Consider the following 23,318-nt stretch of genomic DNA (forward strand, 5'->3'; position numbering starts at 1 on the left):
TTTTACTTTTTTAAGTGTATTTCATCATCTTTCTCACTGACAGTGCCATTCTCCTTTTGAATTAAGGCAGTCATTTCTCCCCATTTGACCAGCTGTCTAGCACAGCTCAGTGCTGTCCTTTTGAAAAACCTCGTGTGCAGTTGCTACAGACAGGTAGATCCAGGTGAAACACTAACACCTTTTCTCACTATTTTCTTTATTCCAAGAGCCTCAGTGGTGCCTGTCCTCACTGTGTGCCTCCAGCATGGGAGGGAGAGGGTGCATCGATCCTATTTGATGTGAGCTGTAATGATCTTCACGAGGAAAAAATTAAAATCCACTAAAGGGAGTAAAGCTTACTGCAGGTTGGGTCTGTACAGTGAGCAAATACGTATTGTTTTGTTGTGGTTTGGATATAATTGGATCAAAGTTTGTTGGAAACTTAGCCCAGCCTCACTGAAAGGTTCACACAACCTTAGACCAGGCAGGGCTGTGTGGCTCAGGTTTAATTATGAATGGCTCGCTCAGCCTCAGTAATGACTCATATTCACTAACTATCCCTTCTGTGAGATGTGACAAAAGTGTATTTCAGAGATGTGAAGCATAATTATTTAATGATGAAGTAAAGTTGATTAGGAAGCCTTTAAGCTATTAGGCTCTTGGTAGGGTATTTTGCAGGCACTGAATAAATGAACATAATTTAATTCTTAAAAGCTCTACAGCTCCTGCTGGCTCTGAAAATGATATGTAGCTAACAAGTTAGATTTTTTCCCATTATAGAATTCTATATGCTACAACAAAGAGCATACAGAATTCAATGCATTGCCAGGGAAAACTATTCTTAGTGACTACCCAGGCTAAAAATGATAGAACTCACATATCCAGTAACGATCATGAACCTGACAAATCAAGCTTGTAAGCCTGTGGTGTGATCTGAAAACCTAACAAGCTTCCAAGAGGGATCTCTGGTTTAAAAATACTTTCTGGATTCTCTCTTTTTATTTCTATTTCTTTTTTTATTCTTCATGAGATGTGAAAGACAGAACAGTGTGAGACCAGCAGGCAAATGGCTGTGCCATCGAAAGGGTATATTTATACATTATGTAGCTGCGCTCCAATTATGAAATTGATCCCTGGATAGAAATCCCTTAAGGGTGGCTATTAATGAGATTGCCTGCCCTGCGTGCATCCAGTAATAAGATTAGGTATGCATTTATCCTGAGCAAAGATAAACCAACGACAAGTTTGTGCCAAGATAAGACAGTTTGGAAAGGCAATTAAACATGGGACATAATGTGCGTGCATATGTCTGTGGGAGGTTGCAGGATGGAAAGTCTCAGTTTTCATCTGCAGAAGTGCTTCTGAGCGTAGCAGGTAGGGAAACAGGCTTTTCACAGTGGTGAGATGAAATCAGAGCTAAAAAATCCAAATATTCGAATTTAGAGTCGTTGGCTTTATGAAATGTGCAGACTGGCATTTCTGGCTTCTCACCCACTGCCAGAAAGGCTGAGAACACCCCTGGCTGTCACCAGCTGCCCAGTCAGCCCAGGCTCCCCCAGCACACGCACCCCCGTCCCACTGATGGGCAGTGCCCAGCTACCCCCAGGCTCCTCCATAGCCCAGCAGGGCATTGCCATCCCTACCTGCTGGCCATTGGAACTGCTTGGTTGCTCATCACTCCTCTATGGGGCAGCTGTAACGCACCCTGAGACCCTCTCTTTTTTTAAAGCACCAGTGCGAAGTTTCTCCTCCTTACACTGTTACTATTACTTCTCTTGCTCAGGATGGTTTTTTGGCTGTAGCATCTCCAGTAAGTGATGTAGGCAGGGTGCAGAGAAGCCAGAACCCCTCCAAAAGGAGAATTCACTCTGGTAGATAAACAACTCAAGCTCACATCAGATGTTGTATTACCAAGCGAATTAAACGAACCTTAGAGCGCTGCCTCTGCTTGCCACCCTTCATATATCTGAAGTGGAGCCCATTAGCCAGAGCCTCTGGGCAGTGCTCAGGACATGAGGTGAATGTGGAGGGGGAGGACAGATACAGCCTGGTTCTGGAGTGCTCTCTGTGGAGATAAGGGGCAGTGCCTGCATTGTGCAGCCTGGCAGTGCGGCTGGTACCGGTGTGATTGGTGCTCACTTCATTTTTTGGCCCTTCAGCTCAAAGTTGTTCTGCAAAGCACAAATGGGAGCAGCCCAGTGGATCCCATAAGCCACACTGGGTGCAAAACTTTGCCACCAGTACCAATGAAGAGAGCACTTCTAGTAAGAAGTTTAGTTTTTCTAAAATGTGAAAGCTTCATTTTCAACTGTGTAGTGTCAGATCTGCAACTGCCTTAAATGATTTAAAAAATGTGGGTGTTTGACACTTCTTCTGGGTACGCCTTGGGTGAAAAACAGGCTCTGCCTGTGCATTCATGGACTGTAGGGATGTAAAATACCCCCCGAATTGGGGTTTGAGCTCTATGGGGAAAGCGTGCCTGGGAACTCTGGAACGTCGCCGTCTTCTTTTAAGAGCCTTCAACTAAGGAGTTGCCAAAAACATATGGTCCCAATTAATAAGGATATTTAGCATTTTTCTTCCTAATTAATTCCTAGGTAATTATTTACTTACCTAGCTCAAAGTGGGCCAGAATCCAGCTCTTATCTGTGGTGGAAAGCTGTCACATTTCCCTCTCAGTCAGGCAGAGTCTTCCACCAGCCCTTCTCACTGGAGAGCAGCTGTGCATCTGGCTGAGCAAAGCTGCCCTGCTCCTTCCCACTTAAAATAACACAGAGCTTTGCCTGGCCACTGAAAACTTTCGTTTTTAGAAGTATTGTGAAAAGTACTTTTCAAAGTTGTATGAATCATGGTAAGAAACAACAGCTTCTCCTCCTGTTTGCTGTCTGCTCCCTGCCAGGACCTGGCTCTTCCCAGGTCTGTGCCCCTGTCACCGCAGTGCTGAGTGGTGCTGGAACATCTCCTGAGCAATGCTTCAGAGACTCCATTTTTCCTCTTTCTGAAATCTCTGATGCTTTTCTTTCTACATACATCTTTCTTTCGCTGCCCCCTCCGGTAATCAGGATCCCGAAGTGTGCTCTCTCTGATGAGGATTAAGCCATGACCTGTGTGTGATTGCATGAAATAAGCCTTTAAAATATGCCCAAATGCACTGCTTGTTGGAAGGTACTGATCCTTAAAATAGATGTCTGAAAAAAATGGGTAGTTTCAAATGTTTCTGCAGATCTTGTTCCAGTCCGTGTGACAAGGGGTCGCATCAAGCCAAGTGACATCAGTTGTGCTCTGCTTTATCATGAGCTGAGCCAAATGAATCAAAATATACAGTAACACTTCAGCTGATAATGAAAGCTTTGTACGGTTTCTTTCCCTTGCTACTTTTTAGGAAGCGTTAAGATATTCAGCATGATTTGAGGGGGGGTTTATTTCAGCTGTTTGCCAAAAATCTTTTCACTACGAGGCGTGTTTTAACGTATTGCGAGAGAGGATGAGCGATTCCTCCCCATTCATTTTCTCAATATCACTCATGATTTGACAGCCCAGCAGGATATCCTCAGCCTCCGAGTGGTCTGGCAGCGTGGCTCACCTCGATGGACCATTTCTTCCTCCCAGCTCCCCCATGTCTTTCTGTTCTCCATCATTTCTTGTTCAGTGTTAGCCTTTCTCAGAGAAGATGGTCACGAGTGGGACTGGGAGCCGGTGCACCACAGATGGATCCAACTGACATTAGGAGCTGACGTCTTTGTTCTTCAGCAACTTCTGCATTGTTTCCAGTGTGGGGCATCCGAGCTTCAGCCTGCTTCTGCAAGAAAGATGCACAATGACTCTAAGCTCAGTTTTCTGAGGTTTACCCATTATGACAAAGAAATTGCTGACCCAGCACAGATCCACAGGGCAGAGCAGCTCTGTGAGAGCTTCTGGGAAGCTCCAGAAACTTCAGAGAAGGCGGAGAGACTGATGCTTCTCATGGGAACTGCATTTCCACTTGTGTTGTGACCTTTCTGCTCAGCAGTGGTACGAAAGGACTTGATTCTTTGTTCCTTTTTTCTTTTCCAGGGCTTTTGGAGGTATCAGTCATCAGGTGCTGTCATTGAAACCTCAGTGCAAGAAGCTGATGCTTCAGGAATTCTAAGGTACTCGGTGCTGTTTATGGGTCCTTTCTTTTTCACTGTCATTGAATGGATTGAGTACGTGGATAGCAGCAGAACAGTCTTGCTCCCTCCTCATTAGTCTCTCAAGGTGAGGCATCATTTGGTCGCACTTAATGTTACTTTAATCTTAACCAAATCAGGATAAGTTCACAAGTTCCACCTTCACTGAGGTTCTCAGCTCTCTTAAGCCTGTGTGCATACAAACTCCTGAGAAAAACATTTCAGGCTTTTCCACAGTGATGATCAAAGTAAAATTACAAATGCAATAGACTTCAAAGCAAAGGGCAGTGGCCCAGCCTTCACTCAGTCAGCGTGTACAGAACAGAAGGGCACGTTACCTGGAGATGGGAGAGGAACAGAGCTATGCTACAGGCAGGTTTAGATTTGATATCATCTACTGACAGTGGCAGGTCACAGCCTTGCCACAGCTGAAATCCATTGAGGGCCACCTCAGAGCCTCACAGCAGCAGTTCAAATGCTGCATGCTATTTATTTGCATGCGATTTGAATCCACCCTGCTGGTGTGCATCGCTGACAGATAGGAGAGAAGGATTCACTGCCCACACTGAGCCAGCACCACCGAGCTGGGAGGTGAAAGCTTGAGAGCTTCACTTAGGACAGCTAAAGCCTCTGTTTCTGCACGTTGTTGTGCCTGCACAGTCGTCACAGAGAAATAAATCTTGGTTAAATTTTTGATGAGCTTTCAGCTGCTGTAAATAATTAACTAGGGCCTCTCTCATTTGAACACGGGTGCAACTTTTCATGTTTCAAACGTTTCCTGCCTCAGCCCCAAGGGGATTGCTCCAGTTATTCAGGTCACTTCTTTTATTTATTTATTTGTAGCATCACCAGTCGAAACAAATTTTGAACCTTCAGGCAGGGAAGAGAGAAAGCAAGTTTCCTTTTGATCTTACTCCAGGTACATTCCCAGGGGAGCACATGTCTCATTTGCAGTAGTGGAATAACAGAGATTGATAGGTTAATCAGTTCCAATACAATTTATGGAGTAATACAGTGTGCTCAGAGCAGGAGTTTTGACGTTTCTCAAGTCCAGGTTGTTTCAAAGATGATAGTGCAGCTTAGCACAGGACGGTTTCTTAAAGACAGATGCGGTAGTGAGGGCATCTCTGTGTCCCCACAGCTGAAGCACAGCAGGCTGATCCTGCTTTGTGTGACAGCACAAGTACTGAGGTCAGTCCTGCTTCACCACCAGGTAGCAGCATGGGAAATGGGGTCTTAAAATCAACCAATCTGACCCTTCATTAGGTGTCAAAAGGAGCTCAGGTTTTGTTTTAGGTGGAAACCGGGCTACCTTGTGCCTATATGCAGTGGGTATAAAGTGTGTTAAATATTGGAGTCAGGCCCTGATTAGGGGCTTTGATGTCCTATCGTAAGACCTTAATGTGAAAATCGAACTCTGAGAGCAGATTACTAAAATAGCTCCTTCCTGATGACTCCATCCTACGACTGTCCAAAAAGCACAAGCTGTGCCTGGACCAGTGCTAAAAACAGTACGACCAGCACCACACAAAACAATTTCCCCATTGCTGCTGCTCTCTCAAGCACTGTGCTCATGGCACAATAGGACCCCGAACACCTTTTAGGAGCCACTGTAATCCAAATAAGGAAAACAAACTTTCCCATTATCCCAGCAGCTGCCCTATCTTTTCCAGTCTTCTCCAGCTTAGTTCTGCATCCACACAGGACAGGTCGCCTGCCACTGCTGTGCTCTGTGGCTGATGTGCATTTGCTGCATAGTCGTGCTTTCTATTTCAGTGCCTCCTGAGTGTGATTTATTACAATGACAGACCACGCTACAGTTTGCAGTGCAGGCCTAATTCATTCCCACATCTTAATACAGCTCCTCACATCATCTCCAGCGTTTGGGAGAATATATATTTATTTTAATCACCGTGTGCTGAATATGTAATTTTTTTCCTAGGTGAAATTTCCTTTTAATGGAGGCTGGGTCATGAGAGAGCAATTATTTGAGTTATGCGCACATTACAGAATAATTTAAAATCAGCTTTCGGGTCAATCTTTTTTTTTAATTATCTATTTTATCAACTGTTTTTGACTAGTAGTTTAAATAATTGTGTTTGCCTAATATCTGGAAATGTAATTGCTTTCAGACATCCTTTATTGAATCCTGGCATCGTTACCTTCCTCTGCTCACTGCGCATGTTCGCCCCTGTCTGCGTGGTGACAGATTTGTGGTGACAGCTTGCATAACTTATTTATAAAATGATAAATTATTTTTGATTTTAACTTTAGGTTCACAGGCTGGAAATACGCAGACGCACACCTGCTTGCTGCAGGAAGCTGAAGAGGTTCTGCTAAGTAAGGCAAAAGGAAACTGTGCACATAGGTGGAGAGCACATGTTGGGTGAAACAGATCCTGGGGGTCATTGATAGGCTGGTCCAGGTCTCAGGGAGGGCTCTCTGGAAGCAGGATTTGAGTTAAGAGTCTCTGTTTCTGTTGTTGGAGCCACAGGTTGTGAGGAACATGCCAAAGACTGCAGTCCTCCGGGCTCTTGGTGTTGTAATGGATGGGGGGAGGAGTGGTCTCCTCCCAGGCTCAGCCAAGGGACAGTGCTCGGAGGGATTTGGAAAACTCTGCACTGAGCCCAGCAACCTCCTGTGCCCCACGCGTGGCTGCTCCTGTCTCACAAGGGAAACCTCTCACTGTCCTTCCCTTTGGATGTACTTGAGCAAACGCTTCAGCGAGTGGCCCAGTCTTGTTTCCATCTCTGTTACTGCAGTAGGAGTGTCACTATGAAGCCATCATGTTAACACAAAAGAATTAGATCAGCAGCGTGTGGTTACACTAGGTAATGGAGCCGAGGGTATCCAGCTGATGTAGCAGAGAAACAGGATACGAAGATAGCAATTAGTCCTCATCCCCTGCTCTGCAAACAGGAATAATAAGTGGATTGCCCTGTGGGAGCCAAAAGCAGATAGAGCAAATCTCACAGCACGTTCAAGGAGTGCTCTGACCCACAGCTACAGCAACAGAGCACTGGTTTGGGAAAGTTTATGTAGGACAGATGGTTTCTATGCATGGTCGCTCCTGGAAAGTGTCATTATAACAAGTAAGTAGTTATTGGCTTAAACATAACCATGGTTGAATAGGACTTTTCAAGAAAAGCAAAAGCCCATCAACTCTTCTCTTGTTCTGTTGTAGTTTTATAATCTGTGATTTCTTTTAAGTTGTTCCAGAGTTAGTGTTTTTCATTTTAGGAGCAGTGATTCCCAGAGCTGAGGCTGCAGCTCTGTCTGCTGAGCACCCTTGTGGGGCGGGAGCGGGCAGTGAATTAGGACTTGTTAGAAATACTTGCCAGCATCACCCTAAAAAAAGGCATGACTCTGAATTTAGCATCCTAAAATCTTAACTACAGAAACATCTGCTCATCAGCCAGCAATGGCCTCTTGGTTGAATTGTGGCTTTGCTTCTAATCTGATGTATTGGTTTCATGTTGTGCAGGCAGTTCTTGGCATTACTTATATAAGTTCAGTTCGCTTAGGAAGTTAAGTTAGCATTTCTGGATTGTGTTCAGGTAATCAGTGGACATCAGCATGGAAGGGAGGGAAGAGAGGGAGGGGGAAAGGGAGAGAGGAAAGCAGGAATGAGGGAAGGAAGAAAGGAAGGGAAGGAAGGAAGCTGCCACAGTCAAAGTAATGGGTCCATTGTAAGATCATGCTGCACATTACTGCTCCTCTACCCCAGATTACACAGCTCCAACTGCTCAGGAAGAAAAGGTCACCATCTGCTTCCAGGAAATCTCTTGCTGATGCTGTGCATAGCACTCCTGCTTTTTCCTAGGAAGAAGAGCCCAGCTCTCCAGTAGATTTTCCAGCTCCCACCTCTTTTCTTAAACTGGATATCAATGCAGTAGTCATGAATCAACTGTCTTTATAAATGGAGTTCCTTTTTTATTGAATCAACTCGAAAAGCTTTGTCAGAAAGCAGTGAATGAGCTGGAAATTAAGCTATAGAACACACACTATTCATGTATCAGAATACAACAATTGACAGGTAGCAATAAATGCACTCACAAGTGTTACAACAATTACTATAGCCCAAAGGGGAAGAAAAAATATGTTTTTTTTCTTATTTTCTGAACTTCTGAGACATAGTCTTGCTTTGACAAGGCTGGTTTAGCACTCATTCAGAAAGAAGAGCAGACAGTATCAAAAGTTCTCCTCTTCCTTTTTGGAAACCTAATCAAAAGTACAGCATGATTTTAAAATAAAACAGATTTCGTTGCGTTTGTTTTTTACCCCTATAGTTCTGCTATCTAGTTGTGCTCCTTTAATTAGCTATCAGCAGCACTTAATTTGTTTCTAGCATATTGTTGCCAGCTTCTTGCATATCTCTTCCAACCTGTGAAACTCCACAAAAATAGACTGATATTAAAATGGTATTTGCATTCTTTAAACCTCTTTAAACCTCTAAAATCTGGTTCTACCTCTAGATACTTATCTGAAAGCCCAATGAAATCGTGTGATAGCTGTTGTCCATTCTACTTACATGTTCCTGGGGGCAACTGAGACCTGATAATAATCACGGCAATGGAAGAACTTCACACATTAAGGCCAAAGTTCATTAGAGCCTTTGATTGCTGTACTGAAGGGTGATTGTCTGGTCAAACAAACTCCTTCTTAGCATCACACTTACCATTATTATAGCACAGGAACATACACTGTCATCTCATCCTTTAGTTGAGATCCAGAGATGCTCGTTAGGAACCACAAGTGGGTCTGATTATTCATTCTAAAACCAAAACCACCATGGCAGAGCAAAAGTTTAGAGAGAGAGGAAGAAAGAGACAGAGGGAGAAGACTCTGGGGGGAAATGGCACTCCACAAAAAGTGATACCAGAGAGAGAAAGAAGCGAGCAGGTTACGCTACTGAAAATTCTCCTCTATCATTTGGATTAATTTCAGAGTCATTTGGTAAGCTCTCACAATAGGCAGCTTCAAATGCCCTAGAGTAATTGCAAAAGAAACCCCATGAAAAGATCCTGATGAAAGAAACTATTAAAATTGAATATACACTTTGTTCTGATGAACTTTCCCACTTCGCTTCCACAGCACATGCATAATATAGCTCCGTGTTGTTAGTTTTCTTTCTTTCACTAAAAGCATGAATTACAGTCCTATAAATTCACCCTTACTGCCAATTAAGTTAAATAAACATTGTCTGAGTGCATTAGGAAGAGACAGAAAGCAATTCAATATGAGGGTTAGTTATTGAGGTATTTTTTTTTAAATAAACATAAATTGATGTAATTAAAATAAATCTACTTTTCACTGTTCTTGAGTAGGTGCCCTGTAGCTATTCTCTACAGAGCTGTGGAGCTCTATAGCAAAATACACAGTGGTTCAAAGCTCCCACTTTTGCACAAATCAATTGAGGGCTTCCTTCTCCCAAGGATTTAGAAGAGTGAAGCTTTTTTTTTCACCATTGCCACCTTTTTTTTTTTTTTTTTTTATCAGGGAATGGAGAAAATGAAATAATGGGGAAATGAAAGTCCCTTTCAATAGGAGCTGGTGGAATAATAGGCTGTTGGAAAGTTCTTTGTATCTTCTATGAGTTCTGCCCTTAAGAGGTATTTTGCAAGTGATACCAACTGAGTTGAGACCACACTTAAAACCAAGAGGCTGGGAGGATTCTGCTGTTACGTCTCCCTCCTCTTTTGCATCCCTAAAAGAATAACAATAGGATCACCAACACTACTGCCTTGAGGACAGGAGGTATGAGTGAGTTCTCTCTGGACTGAGCCTGGCCCTCCTATTACCAAAACAAACAGAATTGAGCAGAGCAGAATGCTAAAGCAGCCCAAGCTGCTATTAGATAATTTTAAATGATTGATATTAAGCAAAAAGTATCAGACATATTCAATATTTGAGCCCTACCCTCTGATAGTGGAGACAGATAGTGACAGTGCCCAGTGTTGAGGCATTTGCATCCCCAGCACTCCCATCTTAAGCTGCTCTGAGCCCGTCCCAGTCAAGAATCCTATCAGCTCAGATCCCTTCAGGTTACAAAGCCCAGTTCTAAAGACTGCCCTGCAAAATTCAGCTAACAAAAAGACAGAGCATTGAAAGGATGAATGTCATGTCCACAACTGCTGTGTTCTTCTCACCTTCATTTGTGTTGGTCCAGGTCCTCAAACTGAAGTCCCAGTGCCTCTGTCAGACAAGTTCTCCAAACCAGCTTCCATTTTAGGAGTTCTCCATCACATAGGAAGATTATTCTGGCTAAAAAGAATAGAGAGAAAGAATATTTCTGTATGCAAGAGCGTTACTGACAATTAGTGCCTTTGGCATCCCCTCTGCAGAGAGAGGAATTTCACACTGTGGATAAATAAAAAGCTCAGGTCTCCAGGGCTGCCAGCCTTCAACAAACAATAAATGCACGCAGCAGTTCAGAAGGGAAAATAAATCAGAAAAGCAACTTGAAGGGTCCTTCTTAATAACACAATGTATGTTTATCTCCAAGAAAAGAAAACCCAGCAGTTAGCAACCACCACAAACTTCCCACGCACCGCAGCATCGTCTGTGGCTCTTGGGAAGGTAACACGTGCTTGAAGAGCTGTGAGTGCTCGCAGCCCCAGAGACCTGCATGTTTAGAGAAGGAAACCACAGCACCGAGACAGTGCGAAGTACTGCTCCTTATAATTGCAGTCTTAACACTGAAAAGCATTTCCCTAGCCTGGGTGCTGCCTGGAGCAACCCGGGGCTGCGTGGCACAATGTGTAAGCCCTTAAAGCTCGGTACAGACATCCCCACTCCCCCCTTGGAGGATGGTGGGTTCGATCAAGGCGTACTTGGAAGTGCTGCCTTTCATTGACAGAACGCTTTCAGGGTGACACAGGTTTGTTTTTTTCATTGTCTAATTCATTCCTTTTCCCCCTTCTGGTTTCTCAAGGTTATTATCTCAGTGCTTTTTCCTCGATGCCAATGCTTCTGAGCTGGCATTGACAGTGACTCACAGTGGGAGGCACAGGAGCAACCCCAGGCAGCCTCATCCCTGCAGCAGCTCCACACTACTACTGCCTATGATTTAGTGACTCAGAGCATCAGCACAACAACACCCATCTCAGCCATCCCCTCCTTTCAGCCATCCCCTCCTTTCAGCTGCCCACCACGGGGACCTGTGCCAGGAGGAGGCTGCCCGTGCTGTGCCCCACTTCCCCACGAGGTGCATGGACGTGGGATGGCTGCTGTGTGGCAAAGCATGAAAGCCCTGGAAATGGGCAGAGAACTCCAGTACGGCTGAGTGTGGGGGTGTTCGTGGTGGTCTTTGGCAGCCCCTGACAATCAGAGGTGGAATGAAGCAGAGGTGCTTTGATGGCTGTGGGATTGAGGTGATGCTGATGCTTAGGAGAAGATCTCCTTGGCAGAAAGCAAACTTGCCTTTTACAGAATCTCTGTCTTATTGCAGTTTAAAACATCGTCCGTCCTTCCCTGCACTCCCGCACAGCAGAAGAGGACAGACAGCAGGGACACACAGATGTGAAGATCTCAAAGGAAATCCACACCCCTGGTTTCATTAGCGATGACACAAGAACAGACCATTTTGTCTGCACGTGGGCTGCAGCCCTGCAAGTCTGAAGACTGAGGGGTGCAGGCTGACAACAGGAGATGTGGCCATTACGGGGTACCTGCGAGCCCCCGGCCCAACCCACCGGCCATTAAACCCGGCTGTGCTATCTGCTGTTCCTTTCCAATTTCTCTCTTCCAAAAACCGCACCAGGTGAAATCCAATATCACGCACTGACTCACAAATAGCTGCTCGTTTGCAAGAAATCTTTCACTCGAACCTTTTGTTAGAAGCTTCTAAGGAAAACACAGGGTAATAGAAAGAGCAGGTGAAGTGACAAGCTGAGCTGACTGCACGCAATAACAGAGTGCCTGTGGCTTCAGCACTGCTGTAGCTCTGTCTGGATGAACAGGATAATACTTTGAGCATAGCACTGGGTTAGGATTACAGGTTACTGCTCTGTTCTTCTGCTAAATTCATTATGTGATGCCGAGCATGTTTTCTTGCCTCTAAAATGTTTATCGACACATTCACTTCTGTGTCATCCATTTGGGAGAGAGGGAAGAAATCTTTGTCCACGGACACCTCTCTGCTGGCCCCAGTGCCAGAATCCCTCATTGGTATTTCGTCTTTTCTTCCCAAGAAAATTTATTCTTAAGAATAACAACACAGACTACAGCAGCACTTCAGCACTTTTCATCCTGGATTGCTCCTCATAGGAGAAAAAGTGTGTAGAATAGAGGTGTCAGCTAGACACCTCCCAAAAAGACAGAGGGGCACGGCCCAGACAGGCACCCCTTCCCCTTCCTCCCACCACAGCACACATCATCCACATTCATGTGGGCCCATGAACCCAGCAAAGCAGATCCTGCAGGGGCTCAGGACATGGACCCGGAGCTGGACACGACCCTGACAGCGCGCAGCAGAAGCCAAAGCACCGTAACATCAAACAACTCATCCTGAAGCCACACCACGGCCCGGCTGCATTCTGGCTGTGCTGCCTGGTGCCATCCCACACCCCAGTGCTGGTGGGCATGAGCTGCCCATGCAGGAGGCAGCACCGGGACACACATCTCAGCAACCTCAGAGCTTTGGAAAACTAACACATTTCAGCAGTGCACACTCCAAGACTGCTGTGGAAGAACGATGGGCCTCGTTTTGGGGGGCTTGTCTTCCCACCCTCGGGCTGATCCTGACAGCATTTAAAGCAGTCAGCTGCAAATCTTTTTACATAAACTATTAATACAACGTTTCTCAAGGCTGTTTATCAGATGCTGTTAAGAAACATTTTGAAATGGTTACTCGTCTGCCATCAGACCCCGCTCCAAAATAACATTTCCCCAGAGTTTATTTGTGTTTCTGAGAAGAACGCACTGACCGTGTTCGCGCTTCCCAATATTTCTTCCAGACACTATGGGTTGTTTATCCATACTTGCATGCAAATATCCCATCTAATTCATTTTGTTCTTTTAAAATGCCATTTAAATACAGCTTTTCAGGGAAACAGAGCCTGTTTCAATTGATCTTAGTTGAAACCAGGGCTATAAATCTCTTTGGTTTCTTTTATTGATCTCAGATGAAATTACAAATATAAATTACAGCTGCTGTAAATTAAATGTTCTGATGACTGTTTGAAAGCAAATGTGCTAGCACCAGTAACACGTCCAACAAAGACACAGCAGGAACGGCAGACAGCAGCCACCCCTCACTGCAGTGCCCTCCTCCTATCTCTGTTTTATCAGCTCACCTCAACTAGATGCCCTGGACCTGCAGGTGGCTTAATAAACCCACCACGAGAGCTCGGTGAGAAACACCGCGTTGGAAGTGGCAATATATATTCCATATAGCCCAAGCTGAAATACAGAAATATATCACCAGCTTTACTGTCCCAGCAGTTTTCTTCATCTCACTATAAACGTTGGCCACAGGGTCATGTTCTGCAAGGGCAGATATCAGGTGATGCTGCTTCAGGTAGCACGCGTTTCCTATGGAGGAGCTCCTATTTCACAAGGCAGCGCAATCATCAGTTTTCTACACCGCTGACACTCAGACCCTTATGCACAAAGGTTTCTGTTTACCAGGTCATGAAATTGCAGGTATAATAGCGGTGACTTTGCTGCACTTGATAAAACCGTAAAACATTTCATTTTGCTGCCTACTGGGCTTTAAAAAAGAAATGACATTGGAAAGGAGACAACATTCTTGTTATCATCAAAGTATTTCAAAACATCTACTTTTCCGCTTGTGATCTGCGGACGTGCGTTTTTCTTTCTCTCCACTTTTGCCACTTATTTTTAGACGTGAGCAGCAAAATCTGGGGGAGAAAAAAAAAAAAAAGATTACTTTTATTCTTAAGTTTTGTATGATCACAAAGCCTCTGAGTAAGTAGAAATATTCACATTCCTACAAATGCTATGAAATAGGAGCCCTGGTAACAAGACAAACAAGTTCTGCGTTTAACCTACAACCAAAAAAAAAAATCATACAAGACACAGTGCAAATGCCATGTTTGTTTCTCTGGCTCGTGGAAATAATTTGATCAGTTGGCTTGTCAGGCATTTCTGTTTCATGGCCCGGCAGCCAATGTGAGTTGTGTTATTGGAGGCTTGCTTGGTAATGCACCACAAATGGCAAGCTTTGGCTGAAAGTCCATTGGCGGTCTTTGGAAACCAGAAAGGACTGTACACTGAACCAAGGCAAGACCCAATAGCATCACAAGGACAGATCTGACAGAGCATCCCAGCCTGCGAGCTGCCCATAGATGGCACTTCTGTGCTGGCAGCAGGCAGAGGACCTTGAGTTGGCCTGCCCCCATCTAACTAAGAAGTAAGAAAAAGGAAGAAGATGAAGAAAAAATATCTTCTTCCCTGATATCAGCAAATCTGCAGATAAAGAGAGACCTCCAGAGATACCTGGTGCCTGTGGCATCTCTATGCTTTTGAAAGAAATCAGATGTTTTCTTGCAATACAAGCATTCATTCAAGTTCTCCAAATCCTTGCTCTTTTAATGGTAAAATCAATGGGAATCTCAGTCTTATTCCCAACCTGCCATCAATAGAGCAGTACGTGCATGTCTCAGCACAGGGCTCTGGGTGGGCATGGTTGGCCTCTGCTCTGGGGACAGCGTTTATGTAAACTGCCATCTGACATTCTGCTCTGTCCTCCACTGTACATCACTTTCTGTAATTTCATTCCTGATTTCCTTTGACCTTTAGCTGTGTTTGATATTTTCTGGTACGAAAGCTTGACACTTAATAAGTAAAGGAAATTTCAAGAAAACGTCAGCCAGCAAGCTAAATATCTGCACAGGAAAAGCAGATTTCATAGTGAAGTGAAAAAACAAGGGGATTATCTCGCTGTCAGCTTAGAAAGACCTCCACAAGTTCAAGTTGCCAAAAGAGGGATCTCCTTCTGCCTTGACTCCACTGTTTTAGACGTATTTCTTTTCAAAATACCCAGGTCCTTTATTCAGCTCTTCTGGGTAACAGCTCTCTACGCATCTCTTTGAGAAGATTTTCCTCCCCACCGTGCGTTAGCCCATAAAATGCCAAGGGGCAATTACAGCCATGAGGTTAAATACCTTTCCTGCACCTACAAGTCACAAGGCTTGAACTGTTTGCTCACTGAACCATAACTGGTACCACAGCGAACCAGGTTGGAAAGGAACGATCCCTCAGCACACCCAGCCCCTCTTCTGCCATCATCTGCAGAAAAGAGAAAGCATTCAAAACTCCCACGGAGCTTTGTGGGCAAAAGAAACGTGAAAATCTCTTTGATCATGCTTAAATGTTTCAGAGAGGTGATCAGGCTTTGGAAGTTTAATTACCTTAAGCCATGAAAGGACAGAGAATGAGGGCAATGACAAAGAGAAGGAAAAGAAGAAATGAAGTTTTTCCAGGGATGTTACTATTTATGAACTTGCAAGAGAATTAGAGCTGAAATAATTACAGAGAAAAAAAAATATTTTAATTAATGATGGTAATTCTTACGAAAAGAACCAGATGGCCAGCCCTGAAAACTGCCAATTCTTTTAATCCACAATGTATATACAACCTTGGGGAGGCTGTTGCTAAGATCCCCACCATGGGAAGTTGCCCTGAGCTGACAAGTCCAACATCTCCAACAGTGGTCATACGCTTTGGCTTTTGCTGCAGCTGAGCTTTGCAACGTGAATAGTTGTGCACTACATCAATTCCATGATACAATCGGAGCCTTTCACATGGGCAATTTGTCCCTAATGACTCGAGTTAGCTTATAAAGGTTACCAAGAATCACAAATACTACTGAAATCAATGTAGAGTAGCACAGGTCCCATTCGAGGACCAAACCTGAGTAAGTCATGGTAAACGGATGACCAGTTCTTTCTAATACCTAGGGAAACTCTTTAAAAACAAATAAATGAATGAATAAAAATGTGACTTCTCATTCAGATCAAGTCATTTTGGCTAACTTCCTATTACTCTGCTTAAAGTGCATCCCTTTATCCCAGTTCTGAGGAGCATCGTAGCGGTGGGGGCCATGAGGCACAGCGTTTCGCAAAGCACCAGCTGCAGCATTTGTTCCTGAGTTGGAAGCGAGGGGGAGGGATTGTTTGTCAGTTGTTAATGCATTCTGGAGCAAGGAAGTGTTAGCAGAAGCCTTTCACCATCTCCCTCGGCACATCCTGTACTCCACCCCTCTGCAGCTGGATGGGAGCTCCACCTCCCAGAAGTTCAAGGCAGACAGACTGGGGTACAGATCCCCTGGTAGAAGGAAATGCAATCTGGCTGGTCCCTTAGAATGTGGGTAACAAACACGGGTAGCTCAACCTACATCAGAAGAGCACCACCTCACCACAGCTTTCTTACGGGATGGAAAAGCCATGATCTTCCCTACCAGAGACTGATATCACACAGATTAAGTCCAGTGTATCAACTTCACTTTAACGTGAGTGTTTCCATTGCCTGGGTCAGAGAGTCTGTGCAGGCACTTTCCAAAACCTGCTGTTATTAATTCAGCAATTATAGCTTTATGGTGGCAGGGATTCCTCGGTGTTTGAGCTGGCTCTGGAAAGCTGTAATTCTGAATGGAACATGACACGAATTACTGGATTGCTGTAATTCTTCAGCTTTTCATGCATTTTCACTGCATATATTAAAATACAGCAAGCAATTCACTTTTAATTATGCAAATTCAAAGACAGTAAGACAAGAGATGGATGAGTTTTTAAACGCCTGCTCTGCCTGACCACCTGGGGTTAGCACAGAAGTCCACGGGCTGATCAGGTCACCGCACTCCTGCCTGCCTGGCTGTACACAGCACTGCCTCCTTTTAGCATCCAAAAGTATTTCGAGAGCAAAGAGCACAGGAAAGAAACTGCCAGGAAGAGGGGGAGCTGGGAAAAGGCAGATCCTGTCCACCTGCCTCCCTGACTTCTCTGGGTTTCCAGATGAGACATCGCTGTTCCGACATCAGCACAAGGGCTGCAGATATTTACTGCGTTCTGATTTGGCAATTATCTTCCCCATATTGAGATGTAACTAGTATTTTTTTTTTAACCAGAATATATGAATCAGGACCATGATTTTACAGCTCTGTTCCTGGCTTCTTCACTGCTCCTCAGCAAAGCCCGCAGCTGCAAACAGCTTTTAGACACCTAGGTCCACGCACGAGCCTGTGCAGTTATGGTAAAGGAGAAATAAGTTACACCAGCTCTCAAAGACACTGTTGTTAAATTGTAAGATTCCGAGTGCAAGTAATGATGGCTTGTTAAAAGTCTAGTGACTGTATCTAATAGCTGCCGTGTTCAGTGCTGTAATTACAGAGGCAAGAGATTGCTGAGCACGTGTAAAAAAGGAAATAATTGGGGTAGCAGCAATGCAAAAGCTTCTCCAGGCCTAGAGCAACTGTTATTTTGCCCTCCTACTGATGTGCTACTTAACAAGGACACAGTGGTTGGAAACAAGCTCTCTTTGATGAATGTTAAGCTTCGGTGTTTTCTGTTCGGGAGCCCTGAGGCTTCACCCCCACTACCTCCACAGCTCAGGACACAGAGGTAAAATTACACAAACGCTTATTGCCTTTTCCTGCGAGAATACATCTGCCTCTTCTCCCTAGAAGCCTGGGAGAACTTTCAAGCAAGCAAATTAGCAATGCAAATCTCCAGCAACCTCTCCAAGGAGGGAGCACTGCTGTGCTCAGTTCTTCACATTAATATTTCCAGCCCTGGTGGACACTTTCTATTTTCTCTAATCTCTTCATCCTCTTTTCCCCACCTAGGGATGTTTCTTAGCTCGTCTCAGTCTTGCTTCTCTAAAGGTGGTTTCTTGCAGCTGTTCTGTCTGCTGGAGTCTTGCTGCTTTCCCGTGTACCTATTGCAGAATTGCAAAAGAAGAGCATTTTCCTGAAGCAGAGTGAGCGGATGGAGTGCTTTTCCATCGTGCTCTTGGCATTACTATTACAAGCTTCACTTGGATATGGTGTCCACCCCGAAAGCCTGGAATTCAGCCTCATCCTCAAGGCTTCTGAACCTTTCTGCTCTTTTTTTGGCATACCTACTGATCTCAACTTCTATACATCTAGCCAGAGCTGAACATTCCCTTCACCCTGTAGCTCCTGCAGAAACCTTACTCTTTTGTTAGTCACCTGGTTTTCTGGATCACTACATGTCCTTTCTAAAAATCTTGTGAAATTTTAGCACTCACAGAGCAAAGGACAGAATCACCTGTTTTCCTGCTTTGCCTTCACAGAGCCATGCCTTTCTGGGCAGAGATGCTACAGCATCAGGCACTTTCCAGCACGTGTCACCAAGTTCCCTACTCCTACTCCCAAGCCATCGTGTGACTTCTCTGAGTCACATCATGGGACAAGCCTGGTTTGATCTGACAAAACATCCAAACACATGCTCCTCTGTGAATTCATCACCAGAAAAGGCTGAGAGCCAGGAACGGAACAACTGGGGTACTGCTCCCGTTGCAGGAGGAAAAGTACCTCGTGCTCATTGTGAGCAGGTGTTTCTCTGCTTCCCAGGATGCTACAGGAAAAGCAGATGCTGTGTTTGCAACCAGAAGGAAACGAAGAGCACAAAAGGAGGTGCTGACTGTGACTGAAGTGTAAAGTGAAGCACAAGACTCGTGCAGATTCTTCTGCATACTACCACTGTGCAGCACTGGCAGTTACAAGCCCTCACATTAATCCTGTCATACACATCTGCTGCCAGTTCCACCAACCAAAGCTGGCATAAAGATCACCTTGCAACGAGAACCACTTGAGCTCCATTTACTTCTTTAACGTCAGTGGAATCACAGAGATCACTTATAACCTGGCATGTTAAGTAAAGCAATTAATTGCACTACTGCACCAGGTTTAGACATGAAAGGCAGACTTAATAACAGGTTTAAAGAAAAGGCTTAGAGTAGGGGTTCTGAATGCAGAATAAGGGTTAGTGCAGCTAATACCGGCTTGTATATCGAGAGCGGGGTTAATAGTTGGCTTAAAGATTGCATTGCTTTCTTATTGATATGAACAAGGTACATAATTCAGGAGGTGGGACGTCAGTGTTTTGATGGAAACAAGTGGCAGAAGCACCAAGACTGCCCCCTTCATTTAGAGCGTGGTTTACATGAGCTGCCAAATTGGAAGCACCCACTTCTGGGCTCATCTCAGAAGGTTTCCCATGCAGCAGGTAGAGAGCAAAGAGACCTTGGGATGTCAGACTGCACAGACAGCTGGGGAGCCTGGCTCTAGCACGGAGAGATAACCAGATATCGGTGCGAGGTGGGGGATGGCCCCACGCTGCCAGGACACGGATGGTACAGAGCTGGGGGTGGGCTGAAGGAGTGGGGTCTGGGTCAGCAGCATGGCTGGAGGAGCTGGAGGGTGCAGTAAGGCACAGAGCACTTTTTGCAGAGGTTTGAAGGTGAACTGACACACAGCTCTTTTCAAGGAACATGAGAGGTCTGCTTTGCTTATTTCTGAAAGAAACGCTGTAAGCATGTCTGAATTTTAGGCACCTCGAAATCTTTTTAATGCCTTTATTCTTAATGGTCTTAATACCTGCTTAGAGCAAGCAGAAGTAGAGGTTGGCAGGGAAAGATTAGCAATTGCCAGCCCATAATTCATTTCCCGGGCTGTTCTCAGGGCGCAGCCATTATGCACTTCACCTCACTCAGGACAGGCTGTAAAATCTCGGTATTGTCCTTAAGTGCAAAATCAAAGTAAGCAAAACCAGTAAGTAAATATTTCCCACATAACTGCTGCCCTTTTGTAAGAGAACTACTGAACTGAAAACGAAAGGCATCCATAACCAACGCTTTTAATTTTCCTTGTAGTGATCCAAGGCGTTGTTTAAACAGGGACGCTTTTACAGATCTACTTTGCTGATTTCTTTCTGAGTGCACCAGAACCCTGATCCTTCCAACAAAGAATGCCAAACAAAGCAGCATTAGGCAAGTCACTGTGAAACGAAGGCATATTTGCACAGCAATAGAAAGAAAGAGCAAAATGGGACAATAACGAGCAACCAAATAGTAACACAGTTGAGGGCACTGCTTTGCAGGGAACAAGTGACTATTCTGAGCCCTGAAGTGAAAAATGTACTGAATCACAAGAGCTCACTAAAATGAGAGCAAACATATCAGTCCTTTGTATCTGAGTATGTACAAATATCAAAGCAATTTGGGGTTGTTAACCTCCACAGCCTGGTGACATTATCTTTGCCATTATCACATAGCACTTCCCTATTCAGAAACTGCCTGCAGATGCAATTGGTTTTATTGAAGCTTAATACATGACCGAGAGGAAGTTAGTATCGGACACGACCGAGTAGCTCATAATGAAGGATGATTTAAAAGAAGGGAAAAATAGAAAATAAAAAAGGAGGCAACCTGATACTACCCATTATTTCTGACAATGTAGAGGTGCTCGGAGTATTGGATTTTTGGTTTCACGTGCTCCCATTTTCCTAAAGAGCGTTAACAGTTTTAGGAGTACCTCCTCCATCTCTGCTGCTCTGCCTTCTCTAGCTCCAAAGCTACAGCTGAAGTGCATCCATTCCCTCCTCCCCTGCTCTGCCCTCATCCCAGCAGGACCACAGCCAAGCCTTCTGCCAAAAGGCCTCGCCACGTCAGCTGAATTCCTCCTCCTAGAAACCGCCTTCTCAGTTTGCTGAACGTTCGGGGACACAGATAAATGATAAAACGGTCATGGAAACGTGAGGAGCAAAGATATCTTTCTTTCCAGATCGGATAATTATCCATCGAGAGAGGAAACAGCAACAACAGAAGAGCATCAAATTCTTCTGAACACAACTGAGTCCTTTAAGAAATACCCCAACACAGAAACAGCCATTTCTTTGCTTGGAGGAAGGGAAGATGCCACAAAGCTTAAGGAACGTTGTGTTTGGGAAATCACATCTTTCCCTATTTTCCAGCTGACACATTGCATTGCAAATCTGTCACAGCACATTACCTCGGTGATGTAACGGAACGCAGCACTGCTGATGCAACCCGATCCGATGTGTCTAACGCCATCCATCAGGTACAATATTTGAGAAGCTATTTCTGAAAACAGCCTCTATAGAAGAGATTCCTTCCCTCTTTCCCAATCACAAAAAGCCTTCCCAAAGAACTGCATCACCTGGAGATAATTGCTTTTTCACAGGTAATTAGCAAATACAATTAGCTGTGGGAAAGGTTTGCTTTCCAGCAACTTGCACAACAAAAAAATGGTGAAAAAAGCTGATTGTGGCTGACAAATCAGTGCTTCCAGCAGCACCAGCACAACCCACCTGAGCAGCAGCCATTACAGGGTCGGATGGTGCCACTCCAGGGCTGATCTTCTGTTCCCCAGAACCGTGCTCAGTTTTTCAGCCCAGTCTCTGAATTGCAGTGACATTCTGAGTGAAAATAAGTCTCTCCCTTCTGTCCAGAGATGCACCAACGCTCACGGGACAACCAAATGTAAGTTTCCACCTTGTGAACTCTTCACAAACTGCCTGGCAGCTCATTTTGCTAATCCCTGCAGTAGTGTTAATCGCAGCATCACATAAAGATTCCCCTCTCAGCACACATCATGCTGCCGATGATTTGAGGACTACCTGCAATCCTGCCCCACTTGTGTTTCCCAGGCCAACGTCAGCTGCAGAAAACTGAATATTCACATACAGAAGGACACGGTCCATGTCACGATGATCAGATGAGCACTAAGGATCAATGGCTTTTAATATTCTACTGAAGTGGCAATGGTATTTGTCAGCAGAGAAGACTCGAGCTGAAGCAAAGGACGTGGTAGTGCCCTGTGCAGGCTGCCAGCAGCAGGACTGGGGCACAGACAGAGTGCCAGGCCCTTGCACTCTTTGCTTGGACTGATTTTTCAAGTGTAAAATGTAGCTCAAATCTCCATAAAAAGCTATTTGCTCCCTCGCCTCGCGATTCTTACACCAAGTTTCAACCGTGAAATCCAATTGGAAAAAAAAAAAGAAGCCTTATGCTCAAGGTCTGAAAATCCTGCAAGAGCCTTTAGCTCTCAGACTGAATCGTATCTGAAATGGCATCTGACCAGTTCTGTCTCTGTCCTCTGAAGGGATGGCTCAGTGCCTGGTCTCTAAAAGCCAGATCCTGGGAGCTGGGCACCCTAACAACCTAAATTCAGGTACTCGTCAGCCATGTGTTCCTCCACAGAACTGTTCTAACAAGAGAAACAAAGCTGAGCTTTCTCAGGTTTGAAAACACAGCCCTAAATACAACTGTACAAATTAATCACTGAAATCTAGAGCCCACACTGCCCAGCTCTGGACACCACAGTATCACAGTCCCCTGGGTACCACACACATTTCCAGTCCTTCCCCGCTCACTGCTGCTCTCCTATTTGAGTCAGTTCAGCAGGGAGCACAAATCCTGACACAGCTATCCCATGGACTTTCTTTTTCACTGCCCCATCTTCTCTCCTAGTATGGATGGAGCATTTTCCTCTGTTAAAGATGCTTACGTTTAAAATGAGATTAAATTACTGAGGATTTAGCAATGAGGAAAGAGATTTTTTAAAGGTTTTACACTTGGTCCCATTTCCAGCCAACATTCAAAACATTTGATGTGTATCTAAATATTCCAGAGCATTGAATATAAAACTTCATCAGAACACTCTGGAACACAGGTTGATACTTCAGCTACTACACACCAGCAACACAATTCAGGAGCCTTCATCAATTCAAACATTTTCTGACTCAGGAACTTTCAGTGGGGTCCCAGTATGGAAACAGCACAGGGTTGCCAGTAACCCAAGTTCTAACCAGAAACAGGTAAAGCATTCGACTGTCACAATTTCTAATCCTTTAGTTAACACAAATTATGGGAAACAGCATAAGAATTTCTATTTGCACGTGCATGTTGCTCCAATGCCATAAATGATCACCACAACCACGACTACAGGCAAAGAAATAGGCAAAAATTACTCATCTTTCCTTAAATACAAAAGAAGTTTCTGGCTTTTACGACAATAACACAAAGCTTGAAAATACAATCTCTACATATTCTAAAGGCTCAGAATAAGTCTTGTTATCAGAGCATCATTAGCTACAGATTGTCCCCTTTCTTTTCAGCAGGATGTTAGATGTTTCTGGAGGCTGCAGCCAGCCTGAAGAGCTCTGAAGTGATGTGTGTGCTACA

Source organism: Cyrtonyx montezumae, unplaced genomic scaffold, assembly GCF_038088225.1.
Source record: "Cyrtonyx montezumae isolate F1298 unplaced genomic scaffold, pur_monq_1.0 scaffold_16, whole genome shotgun sequence".
Classification (NCBI taxonomy): domain Eukaryota; kingdom Metazoa; phylum Chordata; class Aves; order Galliformes; family Odontophoridae; genus Cyrtonyx; species Cyrtonyx montezumae.